Raw genomic sequence first — 15,317 nt, forward strand, 5'->3', positions numbered from 1 at the left:
TCTCTTCTCGTCATTTCGGTACTAATCTAGAATTGTCGTTGCGTTTCGCGATGAGTCATATGTTTGGTGTCTGAGATAAAGGTCAGGGCCGGCCTCAGATTCATTACAATATTTTGAGGCAATGTATTGAATAATAGTATGCCATTATATGCAAGTGATTCTTTGAATGTCGATGTTTTATGTTTTGGGATAGTTCATAAATATCTATTTCGTGTTGCATAGTTATGAACTATTGATTCATCTCTCAGATTGGGTACATTATTTTTCACATGTAGCAGAGCTTCATATATATGTAGATACACGGTAACGTTAGCATCTTGTTCTTACAGAAAGCAGGTCTACAGCTATCCCTGGGTGCAATATTAAAGATAGTTTGTTCTTTTCTGAACAATAAAAACACGTTTTGCCCCCACAGAAGAACCTCACATTAATTCATTTTGAGCCATATGTGAGTAAGCCAATGAATAGAACAGTCATGACACCATCTAAACTAAGCACGTCTTTGATCTGTCATATTGCAAATATTGCTTGATTTAAACTTTTTGCAGACGTGATCGATATGGGGCTCCCAAGACAAGGTTTTATCTATACACATACCGAAAGTTGGATGTTGTTAAGTTTCACTGTTTTCCTAAACGCGAAACCTAAATGGACTGTTTTACTTTCATTCAGTTTTAGTTGATTTCTTTCACACCAGGAAATCATGTCATCCATGACTGAATTAATGTTGTTTTCCTTCGCAGTATTTCCGGAAACTGTTATGGTAGTGTCAACTGCGAATAGGATAATAGTTTCTTACTTGTCTGGAGTAATGTGGTGGTGCGCCATCTTGTTGGAATACAATATACATATCGAATTCATTAGGATTCGCTTCTACGATTTCAGTGATGAGAGAGTCAACGGTAGTTTCCAGCATATTCAAATACAGTTGAATTTTGATCAATGAATAGAGGTCCTACAATATGGTTTTCCAATATTCCTGCCCAAACGTTTTTTCTGGATATTGAGTATGTGTTTTCCTGAAAACGTGAGGGTTGGTGTCACTCCAATAACAGCAATTTTGTCTGTGAAAATTGCCGTTTAAAAAATCTACATTCGTCACTAAAACAAATATTTTGGAGATAGGTTGGATGCCTTGCAATGATTTCGCAGAATTCTGTTCTTTGATCAGAGTCATCTTCAGTTAATTGGTGTACCATTTTAATTTTGTATGGATGATACCTATTTCTCTTCAAAAGTCTCTACACAGTAGAAGGAGACATCTCACAAACATTCGCGACGGAATAAGTAGACTGTTCAGGATTTACTACCATCTCACCAATTATTTGCACTTGCTGTTCTTCCGGAATGGACGGATGACCTGGGGGCTTTTTGTTATGTACACTACCGGTAGTTGTGAATTTGGATACAAGTTCCCTCAAATATTTTCTACAAATAGGACGATTCGGAAAACATTCATTGAAAATCCTTTCGGTCTCGTGAAAGTTACGCGTCGACCGTAAATAAAAATCGCTTCAATTTTTTCTTCCAATGGGCCGGAATTGACCATTTTAGAGATTGTTGACATGATACCTTTCTACTAGAAAAACCGAAAACTGAATGAGAATATTCCAATTGAACAATTATGTTCATTGTCGTACTGATATTTTTTGTCGTTTTTATAAACAAGACTACCTTTTTCTATATATTGATATATATATATATATATATATATATATATATATATATATATATATATATATAAATATATATAAATATATATATATATATATATATATATATATATATATATGTATTTTGCATTTTTTATATATGTATATAGCGAAGTATCTGTTTCAAGTGTCCTATCTATGTAATACTGTGGACCGTTATTGTTTTATATAACTTTTACATTTTTTATTTATGACATGTCTTATATCATGTAAATAATCGAAAAGAATAAAGTTATTATTATCATTATTATTTGAATACTACTTTTCCCGGTCGTTGGTCCTACGTAGAGGTCCTACACAATGGTCAGCCCGCTCGCCAGATTTGACACCTTTGTATTTTTTATGGGGTTATTTGAAGCAAAAGGTGTACGAAACTGAACCTGCTTCAATATTGGATATACGGCAGAGAATAATAAATATTTGTAGAGATATTGACGTTGCTGTGTTCGAAAATGTTCGGCGTGAAATATCGTATAGGCTGTTCATATGTCAAGAAGTTCAAGGCAACCATTTCGAGCATCTTCTGAACTGACCTCGAACTTATTACCTCATATTATGTAATTAAATGTCAATGTATTCTGGCGACTGGACGGACGGTAGCCGATAGGTTTGACGTGAGTGCTTTGTTCACTCACTGGAATTGACCGTCGTGTTGGTCGGTGGTTCAAGCTCCAGGCTGGACGATCGATTTTCACTTGCTATCGTCTAACCCGTGTTAGAAATCACACGTTAAAAGGTACAACTTCAGTAATCCTTATACTGAACCAATTCTTGCTTCAGCTCAGCAACTTTCAAGTCCACTAGGCGCACTTTCCTTAAACACATTTTGTCTCTTACTGTCTATTTTACACAAAACTGAATATGTCCACTTATTTAATGGAGTCCGAAACGCTTATGTATTTTACACAAGTCTATTTTTCGCGAGAAAGGTCTATCAGTTTACGTTTCCGTAGTCCGGTACTGTCCGCTTCGCGAAACTTTCGACTTCTGAGTGTTGTCGTTCGTAGGGGTGCGACAGCTGGTTAACGGAAAAACAGAACAGACAGAATTATCAACACTCCGATGCATGACGGTGGTCTATTAGTTTCGGCAAAATACAATAAACCTTGTTATGTTTGAAATAAATTTTATCTAGATCTGCCATCCTATGTACCTGTCAAGTATTCAAAAAGGTACAATTTATACTCTATTTTACCATAATATCTTTTTTTGCATGTTTGGATTTCATACCTTTGTCCCAATAGACCAACGTCAACCGCATATATGTAATTTCATTTGAATGATGTCTTCTAGCGGCGAACGGAAAGAGTTTGCAGGGTTGTTATTTTATAAGAATTATTGTTAGCAGATGGCAGTGCAATCTAGGTAGATCCCCGGTTTGATTTTTGGAGAAATATTCTGCCGTGCTAAGGAAGAAGGTCGTAACTGACAATTTCATCAAAATTGAGTTATTGCCATTTTTGGCATCTGCAACCACCAACGCAACTTCTGAGAAATGATGGATACCGTAGCTATTCAGCTGAAGACACAAATTCAGTTTGAAATTTGTCGTGTCTACAAACTATACTGACTTTACAAAATTATCGTATCTAGGATAACATTGGCAGATACGACAATTTTGCTTAGTAATTCACTATGAAAAATTCATCCATCACTCACATTTTGAGATTATGTGTAGGAGTTTGTTGTTGTTTACACGTGTGTTATATTAAAAAAATCAATGCACCCTTTATCCAAGGATTGCACCACAATAACAAGTATTGCACCACAATAACAAGTATTGCATCAGTCACTACGCAGTTACCCGGAAAATGACTCAGCATATTCAGCACATTTCCAAGGTTTTTCTAGAACATTCGAAGAAACGCACATCTACATCAGCAGTTCCTGATCCTATAAATATGGGAGAACAAGAGGACGCCACATTCTTGAACAACTTCGCAACTATCCAAGTTCGTCGAAATCTTGAATAACTTTTAAATGTCAAATGTCTTTATTGTAAACAATTGTATTCAAATTGTATTAAAAATGTAAATTCAGTGTAAACCACATAACACGTGTGACTTCATGAAATCCTAAAAAAGTTTCATTATTAGAACAGAAAGAGCATTTATTCTGAGAACGTGTAGGAAACATGTTGATAACCAAGGGAACACATTGAATGTAAGACTTTTACATGATTCAATTGCGAGTTTGTTATTCTCATTCGTTTAATCAATTGTAGGTTAAGATCTACCCAAATGATGTATAGTCAAAGAAGTAAACTCATTATGAGCCTTGTACAGCGAAATGATCATGAACACACACATATTTCACAAATAATTGATATTCCAAATATTATTCTTGCCCCTTCGGGTAATGAGATAGAGGTAGATGGCTTATTGGAGTCTCTGACACAGAAAAATCAAGTCAATAATATTGGTGCTTGCTCAAGTGAACTGGAATTGGAAAGAAATCCTCATATTGATGAGGGAATGACACCCACCAATGAAGCTTTCGAGTTATTATTTGATAGCGATGATTCGGTGAAAGACAAGGATTACCTTCCAGAAAATTCATTGGATGGTTATGAGAGTGATGAATCTATTCCTCTTGCTGACTTAAAATATGAAGTTAGTAAAATAAATTCTCAACAAAATAAAGAAAACATTAGTTTGGAAAATAAAATGGAAAATAGGGACTCTGAACAGGCGAATGAATCCTAACAAAAAAAAATAATTTGGAAAATATAATGGTAAATAAAGACACACGTTGTTTGTAAACAATTTTTCCTAGCAACATTGGGTTATGAGTTGAAGAACGTCAAAATTCTGAGGAATTTAGTTGTTCATAAAACTACAGAAAAAATAATTCCAAAAAATGATGGAGAGAGGCTCATAATAAATTCAATACCGATATTATTATTAGCCACATTGAATCATTCAAACCAACAATATCGCCGAGAACATGCACCAAGAAGGTTATATTTGCCTAGTGATATAACAATACAATTAATGTATGAGAAATTCTGTACTGATTATCCCCAACATCATATTTCATATGAACTTTAACGGGAGGTGGCAAAAAAAATATTTCTTTCTGTAAACTTGTCCATGAGGAATGTTTTGCTTGTGAATGTTTTTTAATGCATCAGAAAAGTTCAAACCATTCAAATTTGCTGAAACCCAACACAACTTGTGATGTATGCAAATCCTACATGCAACATAAAAAAAATGACTCGTCTAGAATCGAATACTCATCAGATTCAGACCCTCAGAATCAGGATATTTGTTTTTCTGCTGCCCTTCAGAAGGTATTTGAAATATATATATATATATATATATATATATATATATATATATATATATATATATATATATATATATATATATACATATATATTTTTTTTAATCAAATTTTAACATGTCAAAATCTTTCAGGTTATTATGCTGCCAAGGTGCGATATGTATAAAGAAATCATATCGGTGCCTCCAATTATTGCTTTTCACGAATCGTTTGTTCCTGGAGGAAAAAGAGCAAACAAACAAAATAATTGATAATTGTTATCTTATTGCTTGTATTTGGCATGAGGGAATAACTGGTCGGAAAAAGGAAGATATAATTTCCACGTTTTATGCATTTTTTCTTGAAATGCGTGATTGCAAAAAAATTACTGTATGACTTGATAATTGTTCTGGCCAAAACAAGAATTGGGCCTTATTTTGTTTTTTCATTTATGTGGTGAACTATGACTTGGTTAACTTAAATGACCTGAAAATAAAATATTTCAAGCCAGGCCACACTTTCATGTCGGCTGATTCTTTTCATCATGCAAATTGAAAAGAAAAAGAAAGGTCTATTTTCAAGACTTCAAAGAGTGTGTACAAAATGCTCATCCCAAAGCAAAAGTGATCGACATGAGTGGAAGTATTGAAAACTTTTTCGACTGGCCAGATCACACATCTTTACAAAGCTGAAAAATTCGAATCCTAGACCATATATGTCTGATATCATACATTTGAAGTTAAAAAGGGATGAGAAGACCTTACAATACCGAAATTCTTTTGCAGATGATTTCATCACATTGAACTTTCTGAAAGCTAATCAAATGAAAAGTGATCTGAGTTGCCCCTCTTTCAAAAAAAAAGCTAAGAGGAATATCGAAAAAAAGGAAGTATACTCTTCTGCACAAGCTGTTACCAATTCTACCAATCCCCAGGCGACAGTTCTGGGAAAATTTTCCTGAAGCGAACGGCGACGTGGAGAGTAGTATTATTGATGATGAATAACTCCATAACCAAAATTGCATCCTCTCATTAGTTTTTATTCATATATGCGTATAATAATAAGCAGTAATAATATAATATTTATGTCCCATTTTATCCCCTATATATTTGTGTTCACTTACGACATTTTGTATTGTACTTTCGAATTTTTTTATAAAAAAATGTATGCATTTATTTTTAAATTTTTTGAAATATCACAACGAAATACCACTGAAAAAATAGCATCCACCAATATGTACTCCCACCCCGAGAATAATCAATTTCCTATCAGAAATGTGGATGGCATTGAAATAAGTCTTAAAATGCGATTATCTCAAAATGATCAAATTGTCAGTTACGACCTTTTTCCTTAGCACGGCAGTATTGCTATGGATCGCTGGTTTGTCAGTTGAAATTGAAGACAGAATATAGACTCACCATCGTGGGTACAATAAAAAGCAATAAAAGAGAACTGCCGCAAATTTCAACACATACTAAAGATCGTTCTGTAGGTTCCTCCTTTTTGGGGTTTGGTGTTCATATGATGGCATTCTTATGTACCCAGAAAGAGAATGTGCTGATGACATCTTCGTTTCACAACAGTCATACAGTCGATCCAATAACTGGTAAACCAGAAGTTATTTTATAATACTACTAAATGTGGAGTCAATATTGTGGATAAAATGAGCTCGTTATAATGTTGCAAGGAATACTAAACGATGGCCTTTAGTTGTGTTTTACGGTATTTTGAACATTGCTAGCATAAATGCATTCATAATTACCAGGCACAACGACCCGAATCATAAACAGAGAAGATTATCAAGAGTTTGGGTTTGGAAAAAGACCATATGCAGTCCAGAGCTAATGTCAGGTTGACATTCCTACATGCGAAATGCAATAGCTAAACATACTGGAATCGACACTGAAGAAAAACCTGACCCTCCATCCAACAAAAGAGGGCACCGCAAGTATTGCAAAAAGAAAAAAATTCGGCACCGGCCTCAGGGCCGGTACTGTCAATTCACGTCAATGCAGTATCTGCAGTGGCGCAGTAATTTTCAATTTTTTATTAAAATTTTGTTTTTTGTTCTTTTATTTCTCCAATTGACGAATTATTTCATCTCTGTATTCGTTATTTCTTTTTATAATGGATTATTCTAACGCTAAAACCAAAAATCATGGTTTTTGCATTTGTCAGTTTTTTTTGTGTTTACTATCAAAAGTAAATATATTGTTTCGTCAAGTTATTGAAAATACCTTAAAGCAACTTATGGAAACAACTTTTTGAGAACATGCAAAAATTTGAGGTGAAAATTTGTTATATTTGAGTTGGTCCTAATAGACCACCCTCGCGTATGGGTGTTAGTCTGGCTGAGGTCGTTCATCGGAATGTTAAAAGTTCCGCCATTTTGTAGTAGTTGAAGATATCGACATTATATTCTAGGGCTGTGAAGCATTTGTCGGGAGCTTCAAAAAGATGTGTCATAAGACCCTCTTTCCATTTAATTTTTTTCCCGGATGGCGCCCAGTTTGAAAGTTTCATTTGTCAATTTTACTTCAAAATAAAGTATTCATGCATTAATTTCATTATCCCAAATTTGAATTTTTTGAGTTGACCCGTTCAAAAAATAAAAGGAGGGAGGGACATTAATGAAAAGCACTGTATACTAAACAACCAAATTTTCAGAAGTAGCTGACATCAGGCTGTCATATGAAGTCCTGTCCATACTTCATATGGCTTCTTTTCGGACAACGATCCCGTATATATTACTCCATAGTCACTGCTTCAGCCCAGAATGATGGGCTGAAGCAGTGCATAAGAAGACATGTAGTTTCATAAGAATCTTTTTTTTGGAACGGCTATAGCATTCTGTTCTAGGTTGTGCGGTACTGTTGAACGTCGCACAATACTACTCTCTTCTAGCAGGTGGTTGAAGTCTTCACTGATATATTCTTCCCCATTGTCCGACTGAAGACATTTTATTTTCTTTTCATTTTGATTTTCGATCATTTTTATAAGATCTCTGGTCTTTTCGATGACTTTACTTTTGGAAGAATTAATCATCGCACTTCGCATCATCTTGAATGATCGTCATTGAAGGTTACGTGATACTTTACTTTGCCATTTAACTGTACAAGCATAGGACCAAACGTCCATATAAATGAGATCCAACTGTCGTCGTTCTTACAAACATCTTGGGAAAAGAAGTTCTTGCAATTTTTCCTCATTTTCAGCATAAAATTGAAATTAGAAATAATGGAAGTATCTTTCCAGGAGTTGAGACTTTTTAATGGGAAATTTCCTACTCTTTATGAATCCATTTTTCTCATTCTCATTTAACTGTATGCGCTTAGGATCACAAACATCCGTATGAATGAGATGCAACTGTCGTTGTTCTTTCAGACATCTTGGGAAAAGGAGTTCTTGTAATTTTTCCCCATGTTCAGCATAAAATTGAAATTATAAATAATGGAAGTACCTTTCCGGGAGTTGAGACTTTTTATGGGAAATTTCCTACTCTTTATAGAATCCATTTTTCTCATTCCTTAAATAATTATAGTTTTATTGATATCAACAAAAAACGGAATACCTTATTCTTCCTCAATTATATGGCTTATAACAATGGTAATTTTATATCTATTGTAAAATGCTTCATATACATTTTTCTAGAGTTCATTCCGAATCAAATTAACTTTTATTAACTTGTTGATTAGACTACTAACCCCAAAAGAAACTACTCTTTAATTTTTTTTATAATATCAAGATTATATGACTTCCTCCTTATACTTTCTTTGACCAAAATGTTCACAAAGAAGTACTGTATGTCTGAAATAATACATATATTTCTGACTAGAGATCTGATAATAAGATACATTAGTTACTTGAAAAATTAATTATATTTTTTTTATATATACACTATTTTCTTACTTCTCTGATAATTTACAATAACTTATAAACTATGTTATAAATTATACAGTATTGTAGTCAAACAAAAAAATCACATAATTACTTAAAAAGATTAAAATAAAACAAATTTAAATCTGAATACAAAAAATTCAATACATTTTTACACTGTACTTATAAAATACAAAATGATACGCTCTGATAATTAACAAAGTCACATGTGTACAATATAAATTAAGTAAAACAATTTTTTTTGGTTTTCGCTTAGTTACGATTGAGACTTACCAAGTCCTTACCAGCAGTTAATATATTTGCCAAAATATGCTTGTATTGACAATTCATCCTTTCAATTATTCTACAAATATTTAAGGAAATGTTCAAAAAATTCGTGATGTGGCAATAAATAATCATATTCATAAAAAGTCATTCAATTCGTCATATGATTCAGGAAAAATCTGAAAAAGAATCACAAATATATGCATTTTTCACGAGCGCCGACATAGAGGGGCAATCAGGCTTGCTTGAGTTTATTCCAATACTTCATCAATTTTCAATTCCTGTGTCACTATGAGGATCGCTTTTCCTATCAGTCGACGGTGTTTTTCTATCAGTTGATACTGTTCTCCTACATATACTGTCTTCTTGCACCCCATTGGAAACAGTCGTGAGTTAAATAATTTTTACAAGAATTTTCACAGCTGAATAAACTTTTCAGAACCATTGAAGTAGAGTAATTTCAATCAGCCCTTTCCAATAAATGAGTGTTTAAGAACTGATCACTTCACAGTCACAAATATATGTGAACAGATAACAACATAACCGCTGGCAATCTTCATACTTGAATATATTTGTCCAATATTTACAGGAAAATGTACCTGAAAATAATAAAAGAAAATGTACAAAAATTGTTATCTAAAAATTTCTTGGTACTCTAAGCAATTAATGAGAAGTAACATTTTTCATTTCGATATTTTTTTATGTGTATGATATTAAAAATTATCTTTCAAAATTCAATCTACAGACATCCTACACATCTAATGGAAATTTAGGAAACAAGATTATTTAATGCCAAACCTAAATTAGACAAAGGGAAGAGATCTGGTATATATCCCTTAGAATGTGGGTTATCCTCAATGAACAACTTGATCTAAACAATAGTCCTCTCTTGAACCTATAATCGAGTCCCCAAAACCTTCAATTTATCAAATTTTTTTATGTTCATTGATATACTGCTATTAATCTAGGTTATCTCAGGTATAGACAATGTAGGTATCAAATTATTTATGATAGGTATAGGCAATGTAGGTATAAATACTCAGATTTGAATATAATCTAGTTAGTTTTGAAAATGGCCTTATGACAGAAACTAGTCAACAACTATCATGGAAAATAGACAAAGGTGTGTTTTCTAGTGTATTCTGTTTAAAAAAAATCTCCTCAGTAATAACTATTTATTGTCCTTGATAAATCAAATTATTTTTTTCACATTAATATAGAATTTGTTGTATGACAAATACACAATTTTCACAAACATTTTAAAACATGTAATAATTATCATGGATATTTTTATTAATTTTCATCAAGTAATGGGTCAGTCCATTCTTAATATTTATTTGCCAGTCTTGGTATCCTGTTCACTGGAGCATGACTATTATAATTAGTGTGAGAGATGCTTGTGTGAAAAAGTTGTGGAGATTCCTAGTCCGTTTCGCAGACATTTCAGGATAATTAAGGTTATCTGAAAAAAGTTTGTGAAGAAGAAAAATGTTGAAGATCATATTCGTTTTTCAAGTGATTGAAGATTCACTTGTGACAATATTTCGACATGAAGATAACTGCTGAAAGTAATAAGGGAACCCATTATTACAACAGATTATTTTTATTACCTATAATGGCGATAATGAGTATGAAGAAAACGAATATTTTTATAATGTCGATCAATACCAAGACTAATAGAGGAAAGTTTCCTAATATGGGGTAGTTTTTTTTCAAAGCACCATAATAAAAAAACGAAGGTAGTTTTAAGCATTATTTCATGTTTCGTTGGATATAATACTATCAAGCATTAAATAAGAAGAAACATGTTTGAATTAAAAATTAAAAAAAGTGCACTACCCCATATTAGGGGCATGTGATATCCCAATATGGGGTACACTATGTCCGCAATATGAGGGTACCCAATTTAATATGTAAAACTTCAAAAACAAGTAAAATTATTTTATTTTTCTTTGAGAAATATATATTTATGGAAACGCAGAAAGTATGTCTAACAAAAAGTTTCGTCCCTTATAAACATCTCATTTAGAAAGAACATGAAATAAATATTTAGAAATTCAAAAGTCACAAAATACCGAATTCTTTCACAACCAGCACATTCAACATGAGCCCATTTGAAACAACTAAGACTCATTACCCATTCTTCGCCTCTGCATGACATCTTCGGAGTATGGATTTTCGCAAAAAAATACAAACGGCATCTTCTTCAAAGTTTTCTACCTGCTGGTCATCTGAATCTTGATACTCCGGTTCAGGGGCCAAATCTGAAGAACTCCATGATACCAACTTGCGTTTGTTTTTTTTTCTTTATTAACTGACTGTCTCTTTTACTTTTGGGTAGGTTTGATTTTTCTCTGCTGACTTGCTTTTAAATCATTAATCATTTTTTTGACACCAGAATTTGAAGGTAATTTTTTTTTCTATGCTGGCCTCTATTTCCTCTTTGTATGGAGTGCACAACTTTAATATGCTTGTTTTGGACTATGATTAGGCCGGTTTCATTACAGTTGAAGATCTTGGTTGGATTTGATTTATTTTTTCTGGAAGTGGATCAACAAATAAAAAAATGCTGCAACATTTTCTCTGGTAAATCATAAAATGCCCGCATATGATATTCCTTGAGGCGTTCTCAATGACAATTCTTTATGCCTTGCAAAAAATCCAGAAAACCATTTCTTCCCTACACTTTCTTTTATTACGCTAAATAAATTTTTATATTATTAGCCTTGCATAAGCTGTATGCCAATCTGCACAAGTCTTTTCGAATAATTCCAAAAAAAATATTTCCATTTCTAAGTAGTGATTTGCGAGCATTGACTCCATTTCTTGTGGAAAGGCTATTTTTCGTCCTAACGAAGAATTTACAATGTCTTCAGGCGCTCCCACCATCTTTACGTACCTTTCTAAGGTCCTTTGACCTTAGGTCCGTGACCGTGGGTCTGCGCACTCTTCATGTTTTTGTATAAATGTGATGTTTTCTTAAAAAAACCAAAACCGTTTCTTTAAACTAGGCCAAATACTATATTGAATGATATTATTGAATTTTTAAAAACTTACCTGTAATTTACCTTATATATCTAAAATGCAATAGTCACCAGAAACTTTTATTTATACACAATATTACCATAGCCTAAATTGTCGAAACCGTACACGAGTTTGCTACGAAACGTGAATGGGCGCTTTCTAGGAAGTCGGTGGTTAGTTTTTAATGTTCACAATAGATGTCAGAACAAGTACTTGCTTGAAAACTACCCCATATTAGGCACTACCCCCATATTAGACGACTGTCCTCTGTAGTACAGAAAATAATTCATACTGAGATGAAAACATGTATTTTCAAAATCAAAATCGATACAAGGAAGAGCAATTCTATAAGGATTTTCACAATACCCTGTGTTTAGACAACCCTCCTATAGACAACCCATGTATCCAAATTACCAACAATCATTCACTTATGATGCACTGTTTGGAACCTTTGGTGTAGTAATGAATATAACTGGAGTTTTTTCCCAACACCAAATCGTTATTTTCAACACCTCGACACGTGTCGAGGTGTAAATCTTCCTCTTTGAAGATGATCACCAAGTGATCATCTTCAAAGAGGAAGATTAATCTTCACTTGGTGATCGAAACACGTGTCGAGGTGTTAAAAATAACGATTTGGTGTTGGGAAAAAACTTCAGTAATATTCATTTTAACAATCATTCAGACAATATCAATCCACAATTATGACACAGCCAGTATACAAACAAGTTATTAATAGACCCACCATGCGTACCACAATCAAAGCCGATAACCGACGAGCCCCGTTTGAATAATTAACAAAGAACAATTATTCGCATAAACCCGATTCTAAGCAACCTTTATTATATAATCGGTTTAAGCAACGTTAAGATATTGACACCGGAGCGGGAATATCAATTTCGAAGCAATTACTGAATCCATATCAATACTTTTTGGCAAAAATAGATGAACATGCGATTTTTTGGAACATTTCGAAAGAGTAGTAGATATAAAAGATCAACAATTGAAATTAAATTACGCACAATCCCATTAAGAAAAGCAACAGAAAGGATAGAAACCAGAAGTGAAACAAAATTAGAATAATGTCATATCTCAATAATTCTGAAACATCAACTGCTGAAATAATCGGTATTTTTGAGTATGACCCTGATAATTATTTCTTTAAAAGTGAATACGACTATTTCAAATATTTAAAAGATGAAATTTCCATTAACAACATAAAAATCGAACCTAGAGTAGAAAAAGTATTCAAAAATTAAAATCAAAACTGAGAAACACAGAAGCTATACTGTTAGCTACTGAACAAGAGAAAGTTAGACTTCCATGTACTCTAGTAAAAATAAATAAAAATGGAGAATTTTTAGTAACAGTTGTAAATGGAAACGCAATTGAATAATCTATTGACTTCTCAGACTTACAATTTGAAAAATTTAATGAAAATGACTTTCGTGAAATTTTTCCAAATCGTTCAGGAGAAATAAAAAACTTGCTTCGTTTAGAACACCTAAATAAAGAAGAACAAGATTTAATCGAAAACCTTTGAATTGAATTCTCAGATATATTTTATTTAGGTGTGCATTAACACTTACGAATGTGAAATTGAAAGAGAACGCACAACCAGTCTCAACGAAATCTTATAGGTATCCGCACTGACACTCAAGACATGATGCGTACAAGCAGAAAATCTCAAACAATCCGAAATAGTCTAGGACACTTGGTTAAACCAGACGCATTTTGAGGAGACCACTATGCCACCTATCGTTTATATGAAGAGATGTAGACGAGAAAATACTGTTGATCATGTCTATTTTGTTATGTGGCGTGTCCTTGTGGTCAGTTTAAATGTTATCTAACCTCGATCATCAATTATTTAAATAAAATAATTAAAAAACATCCTAGAAAATAGCCCAAACAAATTTACACATGAAAACGCATGAGTAACGAGAACAGTTATCAACAGTTCAGCCTCGAGAGCAAGAACGATTCGGTTCGAGACAGTTTAGGATCATTTCGCAGTCGAAACCAGAACAGAGGATTCATCAATCCCAAATTATCTTCAATAAACCAGAACGCTCTTTATCAACTGCGCATGATCCTGACGTCCTAGGATCTGAATTTCGTAGAACCAGAACAAACCTTATTAGAACAAAATATAATACGACCATCAGCCTCACCTTATTCAACCCCAATTTTGATAGTATCTAAAAAACTTGACGTATCTGAAAAACAGAAATGGCGCGTTGTAATCAATTATAAAAAATTGAATAAAATTACACTGGATGATAAATATCCTCTACCTAATATCTAAGACCATTTAGACCAGTTAGGAAAGTGTCAATACTTTGCAACACGTAAGTTGTATTTATGTTATGTTATGTTTATGTTACGAATCAAGATGATTAAACCCGAATGAAGATCGTAGCAATGAAAATCTCGGCCGCGAAAGCCCTAACCATTAAAAATAAATATGATTTTACGAATCATATTTATTTTTACTAACGATCAATTTTTAGATAAGAAACATAAAGACATAATTGTTTTTCTGCAAAGAAATAAACTCACTGAAATTAACGAAGATATTTTTGAAAAATATCCTGATTTTTTCTACAACAAAATCAACATTGTGCCTAGTAAAACGGTTGAAGATCGAAAATACTATTTAATCCCATTATTTTTTTATCATGACGGAGCAGTAGAATACATGTTTAGCTCATTATACAAAGATCATAGTATATTCGTACCGAATAAAATATACCAACTTGAAACAAATGTAGGATTCTCAATACAAGAAATGCTATCCTATATTTTAGCCAACAAAGATGACATAAAAATACAAATGGAACGGTATTTCCAAAGACGTGGAAAAATTTATCCAAGCCTGCGAGGTATGTCAAAAAACAAAAATTGCGGAAACAATTTAGAAAATCCCTTAGTAGTTACGGAAACCATCACAACGGCTTTTGAAAGAATGAATATAGATATTTTAGAAATTCCAGCAAGGAATTATGTTCTTACAATCAGAGATGAACTTACAAAATTCACCCAAGCATATCCTATACCTGATAAAACAACAAAATCAGTTGTAAACACCTTATTACATATTTGCATAGCCTACATAACATATTTGCATATTCTACATAACATATATAACTACAT

General features: G+C 32.9%; 1 protein-coding gene and 1 long non-coding RNA gene across 2 annotated transcripts in view; one reads left to right on the plus strand and one right to left on the minus strand.

Moving 5' to 3' along the window:
- The first annotated feature begins 3,537 nt into the window (after positions 1–3,537).
- LOC141480494 (uncharacterized) lies at positions 3,538–4,457 on the plus strand. Its single transcript, XR_012464381.1, has 2 exons — positions 3,538–3,875; positions 3,937–4,457. It is a non-coding gene; the product is annotated as an uncharacterized lncRNA (long non-coding RNA).
- Positions 4,458–8,835: 4,378 nt separating this feature from the next.
- Positions 8,836–15,317, minus strand: part of Pho (pleiohomeotic) — a 79,211-nt gene continuing 72,729 nt past the window's right edge. Inside the window, exon 6 of the mRNA XM_023161530.2 lies at positions 8,836–9,736. The gene's annotated coding sequence lies outside the window, so the exon portion shown is untranslated. The remainder of the gene's footprint in view (positions 9,737–15,317) is intronic.

Source organism: Leptinotarsa decemlineata, unplaced genomic scaffold, assembly GCF_025532065.1.
Source record: "Leptinotarsa decemlineata unplaced genomic scaffold, Ldec_3_MD MMD2_P_RNA_scaffold_9, whole genome shotgun sequence".
Lineage (NCBI taxonomy): Eukaryota > Metazoa > Arthropoda > Insecta > Coleoptera > Chrysomelidae > Leptinotarsa > Leptinotarsa decemlineata.